General features: G+C 39.4%; 1 protein-coding gene and 1 long non-coding RNA gene across 8 annotated transcripts in view; one reads left to right on the top strand and one right to left on the bottom strand.

Moving 5' to 3' along the window:
- Nucleotides 1-12,678, top strand: part of SLC9A9 (solute carrier family 9 member A9) — a 193,497-nt gene that overhangs the window by 59,666 nt on the left and 121,153 nt on the right. The window lies entirely within an intron of this gene.
- The window catches only part of LOC119704322, a 73,161-nt gene that overhangs the window by 32,821 nt on the left and 27,662 nt on the right, over nucleotides 1-12,678 (bottom strand). The window lies entirely within an intron of this gene.

Raw genomic sequence — 12,678 nt, 5'->3', positions numbered from 1 at the left:
TACTTCCACTTCTGTCTGTGGAAGCTGGTAGAGCTTCAGCTGATAACATTATCTTAAATTTATATATAGCTTTTTTATTCTCAGGAATCCTCAAACAGAACACAAATGATGGGCCAAAATCACACAAGTATGTGCTGTCCTAAAAACACAGATGCTAAGTACATGATTAATGGGATCTCAAGTTTACTCCACTCTACATGTATTATATGCTTTCCAAAGCTTTGCCAGAAATACAAATAATCCTCTCAGATAATCGTAAAAGTAACAAAACTGCAAAGTCAAATTCACTTCTCTACAACGTTTGAAGGTGCTTCACAGTAAGCCTCAATTCAGTGCCAACTTTCTTCTTAAAACATGGTTCCTTGAACAAGGATTTATCCTATCTCTTAGAATTAAAGACTTTACAGTAGTTAAAAGATGAGCTTAATATTTTGTCTGAAACCCCATGGAGTTTCAACTTAGAATAATTGCTGCAAAAAGACCTGAATTTGTTTCACAATATAAAAAAGAAATAGCATTCCTATTTAATTTATCACTCTTCACTTGTCAGTCTAGTAACCTTCACCTACGCTGAACTCTTCCCAGAGTTTTCAGAGCAAGAGCAATGTTTTCAAACCCTGTTGAGTGTCTGAGCACAGCAGCCCAGGGTTAGATACAGTATGGCTGTCACATCCTGGGACTGGGGCTGGAATGTGTCACCTGGGAGGGCTCTGGTACATCAGATAATAAAATGCACAAAAGCAAAAGTAAGCAAAGACCAGACAACTCAGGAGACAGAGCCGCAGAGAAGCATTGGAGCAGCTATTAGAATTGGGAAGAAGCGTGTAGGTGGCAATGTCTGAGGTTTTATCTCCCTCCCTTGGCATGGTTTAATAACAGCCACGACATTTTCAGCTCATTTAGACTCCTCATCTCTTAGTGCAAGGCTCCCACAGAGGAACAGTAAGGCTCCAAGCAGCTCAAGGGAACCCAGAGTGTTTTAAATCTCTCTAGTTTTCAGTCACCCTGATGCCAAAGCACACAGATCTCCCAAAGGAGCAACTCAACTGCAGAACAAATCTAAAAGGAAAAGTCCCGTCAGATTCCAGTTCCATCAGTATTCCAGTACATGATTCATGAGTTTCTAAGCTATGCTCTTCCTAGTAGTCAAGTCTAGGTTATGCACCTCAGCCTATCTACTTCTCATGTTTTCTTTGCTGTTACATGGGAGATTACAAATCTTTAGTATAGAATCTCTTGTCACTGGAAAATTGTTATGATTTTGTTTTATATATTCACTATGACCAATTCTTTGATTTCTATAGTCATTTGTAGAGACTGAAGAGAATACATGGCATCATCAGTTTCACATTTCATTACTCTCTGGCTTAAATAATCAGCTTCTGCCGAAATACAATACTTCTGCAACCCAATATAATCTTCCTGTAGCATTTTAAGAAAAGATAGACTGTTAATATTGCCAGCCTCAGGTTATTAACGCCCTACTAAACCAACCTGAGTTTAAATGAAGAAAATTGTTTTTCTGTCACTGCAAAAGAACAGCTATTTTTTTTTCTGTAACCCATAACATTCTTGTGTGCAAACACAACATGTTCATAATTACAGCAATAGATATCTATTTTAAAAGGTGTGAGAATAATGTTTACAAATCTGGAAAAGCAAGAGTAAGTAATTTAGTACACTACATAATGATAACCATAAAAATAGAATATGAAAATACACATTGTCTTTCATTATCTAACAAAATAAGTAAGATGATGTCTGCAGGAGTGACTCACTGCAGGAGAGGCAGGAAGAGCAAAGAGAGGAGGCCCTTATGGCAGGAGGTGGCAATTTGGCAAGGTGAAGGCAGCATGGCTGTCTGCCAACAAGGGCTTAGATTGATCTCTCTCCTTTCTTTCAGCTTCTCCCTCCAGTCTCTGTTTTCCCTGCCCTGTTTATCATTTAGTTTAAGAAGGACAGCAGCAGGACCAGCCACCCCTGCATTTTTCTAGGGATTTAGCAAGTCGCACGAGCTGTGTTGCTGCAAGAGTGTGTGCCCACAGTGAAAATACCAACCAGAGACACCAGTTCTCTGGGGCAGTTTAACAGCTCTCCTCTGGCCATCCTGCCCCACCAAACACCTGGGTGTTGTGGGAACTGCAAGGTTTCATTTATAGTGTGCTATTTTAAGATAATCCATGCAGGAGGGATCACTGTGACTCAAATTGACAGCAGTGGCTGCAGGAAGGCTGACAAGCTGTTGTGCATCTGGGAGAGCTCACACACACAAGGGCCTCTCTGAACAAGGGCATGGGAGATGCAACAAGGATTTCCTCATATCAAAATCTCTTCCAGAGTCTCTTACAACTTTTCATTATTAGGATAAAATTCTCCTTTTAAGAAAAACTTGTGAGAATTCTCACCGAAAAGAAATATCAAGAATTCCAAGTATTTAAGAAAAATGATAGCAGACCCTTACAAGGCATACTTATTAGATTATTAAACATGTCTGCTTTTACCCAGAAAAACCCATATGACTAATTATGCTACAAACACTTCCTACATACTTTGTTTTCCAGAATACGGTCTGAGGAAAATCCTGATAAAAGTTTTGTGGTTCCTCTTATATACCAACTCAGTTCATTGTACCTCTTTTTTGCTCAAAAAATACTTTCATTCTAGTCTAGACATACCTTATACAAGTTACTGTCATGCTCAAACCCTTCTTTCTTGGCAGAAGCTTGTATAAGGCTTTCTAAAATAGCATGGCAAAGGTAACTGATTTATTGAAAGGGTAACAAATTTATTGAAAAACAGTATCAATTTCCAGGGGAAATAACTGCAAAGCCAGAGTTCAGCTCAGGTTGTGCTGAGCACCCTCTAAGATTGTCTTTTCTCAGACAGTGATTCCTATAATTATCTTAGGCAGACAAGAGAATTCCTTCTGACACTGGTGATTCTTACTGGTAGGCACAGCCATTGTATTACTACTTTTAGTACAGTTTATATCTTACCAAAATGTAAGAAACTCTTGTGATATAATGGAGCTCAAATAGAAAATTAATAAGAATCTCTAAACCTTTCTGGCTCTAGGTACTTGTTTACCTGTATTATTATTTCAGTGGGTTTAATTCTATTATGTCACTGAACTTGAATGTGACATACACAAGAAAGAAATGTCATCAGAGACAGAGAAATAGACATTGGACAAACATCAAATGCAGTTACAAGAATTCAGTCTGCATTTCATGTGGTCATTGACCCAGTGATGTAACTGTCCTTTATCTGCAAGTGTTACTTCTCTACTTTTCACAATTTCTAATTGTTGTTCCTTGAGTATTATATATTAAAATCAGCTGTTCTGCAAAGGACAAGATACAGATATTGTAACCATGCTGCTGAATAAATAAGTTGGGAGCTGGGAGTTGCAGGAATAATATTGTCTTTGAAAGTTATGATGGGTGTCTGCTTGATGTATATCTCAGTAGATGTGACACTCCCTTTATGATTATATTTTTCTTTTTTTCTCTTGTCATGGACTGTCTCTAATTTGGCTCCTTTGCCCTTCCATTTTTGAAGCATTATTCTGTATATTTTTTGCCACACTTTGATCCCTGAGAACATTGAATAATAAATTTTACAGAGGAAAGACATCTGAATGTTCTCACGTCATATTTTTCCCACAAACTGCAGTTGTATTCAGAAAGTGTCCTTTGAAAGCGATGTTGTGGGTTTCCATATGTACTGTGTCAAAATCTTTTGTTTCATGTGTATCAATTAAGAAACAAAGACTTTTCTCTTAGCTATTCCTTTGTTTCAGCTTCCTCCCCACCTGTAGGTAAGTGGGAGTTTGTTCAGTCTAAGAACACAGGGAATTTTGTCAGCCTGAATCCCCTTCCTCATGCTGAGATTTGTTAGGCACTATTAGCAAATGGCAAATAGTATTGAGTCATCACATGAGAAAAAAAAAAAGGATGCTGGCTTCTCTATAGCCCTTCTATTTTTAGCCACTTTTTAAACCTGTATTCATGCAATTCCTTAGTGTCTCTTACAATAATATCTCAGCCACTGGAGTGAAAATGAAACTAATTTAAGTTCTATTTATTCTCAACATGTATCTGAGTGCTAAGATGTTATTCACACATCCTAGACATATCAGTACATAGAAATAGTGTAAAAACCCACTTCTATCCACAAGTGGGCCCTTACATACACACAGCTAATAGCTTTAGTGTACCTACACATAGAACTCTTCAGCCTAGGAACTCTTTTTCAAAAGGATAAAAGCCTCACTCCTTGCCCACTAGTGTACAAAGCGTGCACAGAACCTTTCCAGGAAGGAAAGGGGGAAATAAAAGCACCTGTGCCATGACACAGGTGGCAGGTAAAAAGTATCAACACGTGCAACATTTTCCTGTTTAAAGAAAATCGATTTCTAAGGTGAGAAGAGATGGTGAAATGAAGATGTAAGAAAATGAGCTGGTGAAAGCAACAAATGGACATTGTGAAGGCATGGCTAGCAAAAAGAAGCAAGAAACAAAGATAAGGCTCATTGTGTTACTACAGATCATGACAGTGATACATAAACCTGTAGCTAAAATTCTTTAGAGGGAAGAAAAGCTTGTTTACTCATAGGATGCAGACGAAAACCTGATTATCTTTCTCTGATGCAATTTTGCAGTTTTATATTGTTTTCTTATGAATATCTATGTTGAAATCCTTAAGTAGTACATCAAAATCTACTCCTGAACTGTAGGAAACTGGCAACAGAATAGGAATTAGGACAGCCATTTCTAAAGAGTGATATGCTGCAATCAGGCTGTGAATCTGAATTCAGAAAAGGAATGAGATTCTGCCAGAAATACAGGGGGTTGCTCCCAGACCCTTTCTTTGTAGCTGACTTTACACAGACTGGTTGAGCAGTGCTGGGGGTACTGAGGCCTGTGTGAGCTCAGTTTGAGCAGTGGCAGGTTTAGATGAGGGGCTGCCTTTGCAAAGCCTGACCTAGAAATCACAGCTCAAAGTGAGATCAGCACTGGAACCCAACAGGAATAGGGAGAGCTGCTCCATGGTACTGACCTGCATGACTTGGAATCCTTGACAAATATTTAGGGGTTTCAATGTCTGTGAGCCACAATTCTGGATGAATGACTAACTGGATCTCTGGATACAGGCCTTGCCTCATTCCAGATAAATGCTAGTTGTGATTTTATTCCCACAAAGATTCCTGAGGAGGGATGTCTGTAACATTGTGGAGGAGAATAAAATAGAATCCCCTGAAAACCTGAAAGCAAATGAAATGCTGGATGGAAGCTTAGCCCAATCATTTCACTTACTGGTTCCCTTTAGACAAGATGGATTTGGCTGCTATACCAAATGTTGTTGGAAAGGTTTATATAACAAGCAGCCATTCAAACAGTCAAATAACAGAGTAATTTATATATTAATAGAGCAAGGAGTTAATTGTGCATCACGTTACAGAGTGATTTTGAAAGGTAGATGAGGAGTCCCTTTCTCTGTTATTTCTATAATAATGAAATTTTTGTTGTCCATCTGCTTGCTCTTTTTACCTTTGAGGAAGGGTTTAGTCCCAGCTTATTTTGTTGATGATAATTAGAGTTTCACGTCACTGACCATCTGGAGCAGGAGATGTGAGCACTGGGAAGCCAACCAAACTTGCTATTAGCAGGAACTTTAAAAGAGCTTCTCTCCCAGAGTAGAGGAAATCCCACATAAAATGTTTGTATCTTTGCTTAACAAAACTTCCTTTATTTTCTCCTCCATGAGCTTTGCTGTACAGACCAGTGTTATACTTAAATCAGAGGGGAAAATGCTGTTGAATTTCTGTAATGCTTCTTAAAGCCAAAATTTCAGTATGAAAATGGGCACTCTGAATATTTTCAGGAAGTAGTTCTCACCCCTCCATTTTTTTCACATTTCAGTATTTCATATCCCTTTTTCCAATATTAGTGCCATATTAAAATTTTACCTAGGATCTAGCTAATATATGCTAAAGGTCTTACTGTCTGTGCTGCTGGGTCTGTGTGAGCTGGAGTTCCTTTCCCCAGCAGCCCTCACAGAGCTGTGTTTGCACTGCTGATACCCCAGCAGTGTTTTGGTGCAGCTGAGCAGTGCTGGCCCAGCAGCAGCCCTGTCTCTCCAGCATCCCAGTGGTAGGAGGTGGACAAAGACTTGAGAGGAACACAGGCAGGACAGCTGGCCCAAAGTCACCAAAGGGATATTCTGTACCGTATGATGTGCTCAGCAATAAAAGCTGAGAGAAAGGAGGAGGGGGCAGATAAATGTTACTGCATTCATATTCTGGAGCAACTGCCCAACATACATGGCTGGGCACCACCCACCAATGGGAAGCAGAGAATAAAACGTTTGCTTTCCTTTGCTTTTGCACACAGCTTTTCTTTATTAATGTGCCTTAATCTTCACTCCTGAGCTTTTTTCCGTCTTATTTTCTTGCCCCCACCCCATCCTGCAGAGGAGGGAGCGATGGAGTGGCTGGGTGGGCACCTGTCACCCTGCCAGGGTCACCCTCCACAGTCCTCTAATTGGCACTGGTTTGTCCATGCAGTTTATTTGAACTGGCAGCCCTCAGTTGCAGACTGCTAGGCTAGAGTAGATTTCAGTGAGCAACGTTATGGAGATTGCCCTGAGGGATGTATGAAGATAGAGCTTAGCTCAAATCAGCTGGGAATGTCTGTTCTTGTCAGATGCAATCAAACCAGAGTAGCTGCAGGTATCTCTGTCCACTTACACACAAACAGACAGATAAGTTTTAAGTTCAGAATTAAGAATGCTGCTTGCAGTCCTTGCAAATCGCACCTAAGTGGCAATTATTTAGCTACACTTTCCCTGCAAATGACCAAACTGGCATCAAAGCTTCTTCATTTCAAAGATTTCTATTGGGAACTCTTCAAAACTGAAGTACGTCGTGGTACCAGTCAGCCTGGGTTTTGAGCTCTTCAGATGTTTTTTCTTGTCCAAATAACCTTTTTCGAGTGAATAAGACATCTTTTTCCTGAGAGCAAGATAATTACATACAGAGTCTAATTCTACTTACAGAGACAACTCCCTTTTATTTTAAAATGATAGTATTCATATTAGTTCCCTTGAAGTGTTCCAAAAGAAAGCTGATTTCATCCTCTCTGGATGAAATACTGTATGTAAGAGTCTGTCTGGCTCTTGCAATAAATTAACATATATATCATGTCTCCTGGCAGAGAAGATAGAGGAGGAGTGTGTGCCAGAAAGGTGAGCGAGTCCTTTCTGCCATTTCATTTGCAAGGTAGCCACCAATTCCTATTCCCTGCCCAAATCTTTCCCAGAAATACAGTACTGGAGAGCACAGCTATCTCAGAGAGACAGAGAGTTTGTCACAACAGGATACTCCATAAAAATGCTGTTATTCCTTGGAGATCAGGTTATGATTACATGAACAAAGAACCCATTCCTACTGTGGAGAATGGACTATTTCCAGTGGCTACCCAAGAACACTAGGAAAGACTGATGTCTCTTGTGATCCCTCTGTGAAGCACTCCAGAACCTCTGTGCTACAATTCAATTTGAGTTTCATCATTCTGACCTGCTCTAAGCATTTATATATTTTTTACCAACAATATCAGGCGAACTGCTTCCTACTGCAAGCCTTGATCTTTTAAGGCTCAAACCCTTAAGCTACTGAGGCTGTTAGAATGGACACAAGTCTTCATGAAATTCTTTTGCATGTGCATATGTGTATATATATATATATATATATATATATATGCATGGGGAACTGTCCATAAAGTACATCAAAATAATGCAAATGTTATCAAATACTCACTAGTTACATAATGCCCCAAAATTTTCAGATCTTACAAAGGAGGAATTGAGAGGTACCTTTTGTAAATATTTCAATTAAATGTAATTTTAAAATTTGTTTTTTCACACATAGAAACCCCCTGCTCTCCATACCCAAGACATCATTTCAGCGTGCATTTTTCACCTTTTGGAGTAGGAATTTTAATGGTTTCAGGATATTCTTCTGTCACTTGAGCAAAGAGAATAATTGATAACAGTAGCATCAGCTGCCTTCCTTCAGTGCCAGGCGCAGCAGGAGTGACTGCAAACCTCCAGTTACTGCACTTCACAGCTACTTCAGTGATGAGACTCAGCAAATTTCTGTTCTTGGGATTTATTCCAATGGTAACAAAACTCCACTCTCTCCTTGTTTCCCCTTGCTTTTGTATTGGTCTCAATCTTTCTCTCCCTTGTCTTTCCACAAGTCAATAGTGACCATCTCCATCTCCCTCTACGCATTCCCCTGAACTGTATGACCAGCTCCACCACTTCTGTGGCACTCTCCAATCCCTGGGTCTCCCACCTGAGATAAAAAGAAATTATTTCTACAGATAATCTAGGACTGTAAACTCCAACCTCCTTCATACCCTAAAGTCAAGAGAGACCCTGACTTCATTCCTGGTGCAAGCACCTCTTCACTATCCTTCTTATTAGGTTGTGACAAACAGAGGAGGTAATGAGGACAAGAGGGATGATGTGACAGTCACAGCACTGGGGACAGCAGCTGGCTGAGTCTGGGGACCAGAAGTTGCAGGGGGAAAAGCCACATATTTAAGTTTTAGATGCCTAAAAAAAAAATTTTAACTAATTAAACTATTAAGTTTAGGTGCCTAAAAAAATCAGATCTTGCAAGATTTTTAGTTGATGAAGTTTATCAGATCTCCACTGAGATTTGTCTGCTAAACATTTTGGAAACCTTTAAAAATTTGCATAATTTTGTCACATTTTCACAAGGGCGAAAGATATGTAGGAAACAGATGGATAATTTCCTCTTTCATCCCCTTGGAAATGGCAATCTGAATTTTAAAGTGGTACAGTAAGAAAGCTTTGTAATTATGTGGTTGTAAGGTTTCTGTCCAAGATAAGCACAGAGGCAGTCTCTCTATAATGACTCTGCAGAATGCCAGTTTAAAGGGGGAAAAAGAAAAAAAGAGAGAGAGAGAAAAAAAAATCTTCATGGAAATTGCAAATACAACATGGCAATGTAGTCTTAGTGGTGACATTTTGGCAAAGTCACAAGCTGTGACAGAGACAGACAACACTCAGGGCAGCCGTTGTGCAAGTGGCCCTGAGAGAGCTCCATGTGACAGAGCTGGTTCATTCCTACTGTGTGCAGGGCAATGGGACTTAGGAACATTCCCTGTGAAGACCATTGTACCAGGGAAAGACATCCAGTCTTCTTATCAGTTTGCTCTTAATGCATTTGGAACGTTGACGTTCCTTAACTAATTGCTAATTATAATGATCTACATATTCTGAATGTAATGTGCATATGTGTATGTTATTTGGACTTCTAATGAAATTTCAACACGTTTCTGGGGAGACGTAGGGATGCTAGAATTTGGGACTTGAAAAGGAAGGTTTAAATATGATTAAAGCTTTGAACAAAGTAGTATCCCAACAATACATTGAATAAACCGATATTCACATTTTTCCCTTAGTAGTTTCTCCATTGCAAAATCTCACAAAATAATACAGCTTTTAGACTTTAAAGCATTTTAATTTTGTATCCCCATTCACTGAAAGTTTACTTTATTTTCACTTAAAATAAATCAAACTGTTTTTCTTTCCACATTGTTCTACTGATCTGTAGCAAGCACAGCCAGAAGCAATAGTGAGAGAAATGAGAATAATGGAATGCCTAGCAGGCTGCTGTTCCTGTCTCAGACACACTGAGAGAAGGTTACAGCTAAATGAAAATATTCCTGGAGAAATATATCAGCCTCCTGAACCATTTAACAGTGTACATCTTCTTTATTACAGTGGTTTTATTCCTAGAGACTAAGGTGAAAGGTATTTCTAAACTCTCATTATAGGATGTTCACAGTTTTACATTTTATTTCCAGCATTAGCAGGACTTAGTCCATAGCTTGGAGAGTGTTTTCACTGAGCATTGTTAGAGTGAAGTGAAAGCAAAACTTTCTGAGGCAAGACTCCTACGTTCTAGTAATTATGAGGGTAATGAAGCTAGGCAGAATAATTTTCCTCTTATTAATAGCTGTGTTTAAGCCTCATAGAACTTCCTGTCTAGGGAAAGTATTTATTTTTAAACTAAGTGGTGGAAATTAATGTGCTATACTACATGTTTATCCATAAATCAATGGAGTCTTTACAAAGCCAGGAAGAAAAATTATCTGTTTGGCTGCCTGTCCTTTCCGTGAGGTTTTTCACAGAGCATTGGATAGGTCAATAGCATCTACCTTAATTTTAACAAAGGAAGATGTTCCTTAACTCTTTCAGTCTTAGCACTGAGGAATAATTCACAATCAGCTGACAGCTGTGTGTCCAAAAGCCTTAGCATGTGTACCTACAAATAATGCATTCTTATCAAAGAAAAACTTCTCATTCAGTATATTTGGTATTAGGTCACTTCAATCAAGTGATTTACATTTAGGCAAGTAGGATGAGTAGGATTTGATTATCCAGATTATTTTCAAGATTCCCATTAACTTTTAGATTTCCTTCAAGTAGCATAAGTTTTAGTAGCAAGGCTTAAAAGTGACTCATCATTCAAAATTCCTGTACAAAGGATAAAGAAATACAGACTTCCAATTATTTTGAGTAAAATATCCCCCAAGGTGGAAGTCAGAGAAACAGAATGAGTGTTTGAGTGTATATTTGTGTGTGTTTTCTTGTTTTCTCTTCTTGCTGTAATCCTTAAGGATAAAAAGAAGGTTTTGCTGTTTTGATTGCCTTAGAATTTGGGACTGAAATTCTATCCCTATCAGCTTCCCTGCCTAAGTGGCGATTCCCTGTCTTTGTTTAATTTTACCATGAGTGAAGTTCAGTAACCCTCCAGATTGCCAAGAGCTATCGGCAGGTGCCGTAATCAGCGCTGACTTCACGCTCGAGCGAACCAATTTCCACAAGGTTCAGCAGCCCCAAGCTGCTGAAACGAACCCCCCAGGCTGTGGAGAGCCAGCTGCAGTTTCAAAGGGCTCCAGGCAGAGCAGCCTGTGCAGTTCCAAGGCAAGGAGAAAAGGTACAAGACGGATGCAAAGGCACCTCTCAGCCCGTCTGCCACCCTGCCCGGGTCCTGTTCGCTGCCACGCTGCACAGGCTGCCCTCAACACCTCTCTGCTCGTGCTGGGAGCTACTGCTCTTCAGCCAGCACTAACCAGAGATAAACTTCACTTTCAAATAAGTCTGGACCTATTCTTCTATCACCTTCTCAGAAATTCTATCTTTAAATATTTTTTTTCCCAAAAGAGACTTACGTGGACTATTTACCTTCCTAGCACAGTGGGTTTTCCAGTGGATGATTGGTACATGTACTGGATTGTATGTAAATTGTTGGATTGTGCTTTCTTTGTAGAGCACCGTCCAGTAATTTTGTTTTAGTAATTTCTAACATTAAAGGTCTAACAGGTCAAAGAACTTCAGGCTGCAGAGTGATAAGATAGTAAACAATAGGTAATATTGCAATTTTAAGATTTCTGCCATGGCTGGGATTTTTCTTTTTATAAGCTGTAAAAAATAAAATTTTAGCATATTAGCAGAAAGGTAGAGGAGAGCTTGAGGCTCACCTTTCTTCCACAGGAATATAACTGCCATTCTCTATGCAAGGCTGACCAGCTTTTCTAGCAAGTGAAGTGCCTTTCCCTAAGGTGAAACTTCATTCTGTTTATTTGCTGTATTTGGATCAGGAACAGAGACTTACAATTCAGAATATCCCTAAATCCCCATCCTCAGCTCCAGTATATCAAGAAAACAAAACATGTAACATGTTTTGTTTCTGACATTATTACTGCCAACACTAGATTATACAATTCACATCTGGATTTATTTTAGATTTTCTCATAACAACAGCTGCATTTCTTGTCTTCTGTTTGATACATTTTTTAAAATTAAAATTGCCATGGCAACAGCTGCAACCATTTATTATAAAGCAATAGAAGTGGAACTAATATTTGTGAGAGAAGCTGTGTTATCATGCAGGATAGCATTTCATTCAGACAATGCCTGAGTCATTTTTCCCAGCTATTCCATTTTTTAGAAGAAAAATATAGAAAATATTTTCAATAATGAAATGTAGGTGGGATTGAACAGCTCAGGAGATTAAAAAGATTTTCTTCTTTAGATTACTGGCTCATCTCAAATCCAGATTAGCAAGAGGCAAAAATTATCAGCTGTTTGGTGGGCACATGGAAAAATCGATAGGGCTATGGAGCTCTGAAAATCCCATTCCCACAGCAGCTATGTTCCCAACTGCAGCTCAGAAACAGACAACTGAGAACACAGGGTGTGTCTTCACTGGGGGAAAAAATGATGTGAGCCATCCTTGAGGAGTGCTAATGATGAATGCAAAGGAAAACTCCCCAGGCAGCTTGCAGTGCTAACAGACAGCAGTTCCAAGTGAGCTGTCCCGCCCTTCACATCCCCTGCACTGGGTCACCTGAGAGAAGGGAGCTGTTTTCCTGAGTAAATTGTGGCAAAAGAGGGATGTTTGGCACAGCCCCAAGGTTAGGCTGTTCCAAGTCAGGACTGGGGTGGGGACATCTAATGCGTGGTCTGGGCACATTAGAAATTGTGTGGGACATTTTGTTTGCATCTATTGGCAATATTTCTTGGAGCATTAAGGGTTTTTTTTAAATCTCTCTACGAATCTGGGTAGGAGATAGA

Source organism: Motacilla alba, chromosome 9, assembly GCF_015832195.1.
Source record: "Motacilla alba alba isolate MOTALB_02 chromosome 9, Motacilla_alba_V1.0_pri, whole genome shotgun sequence".
Lineage (NCBI taxonomy): Eukaryota > Metazoa > Chordata > Aves > Passeriformes > Motacillidae > Motacilla > Motacilla alba.
The sequence above is the reverse complement of the archived record's forward strand: the minus strand, read 5'-3'. Positions and strand labels throughout refer to the sequence as shown.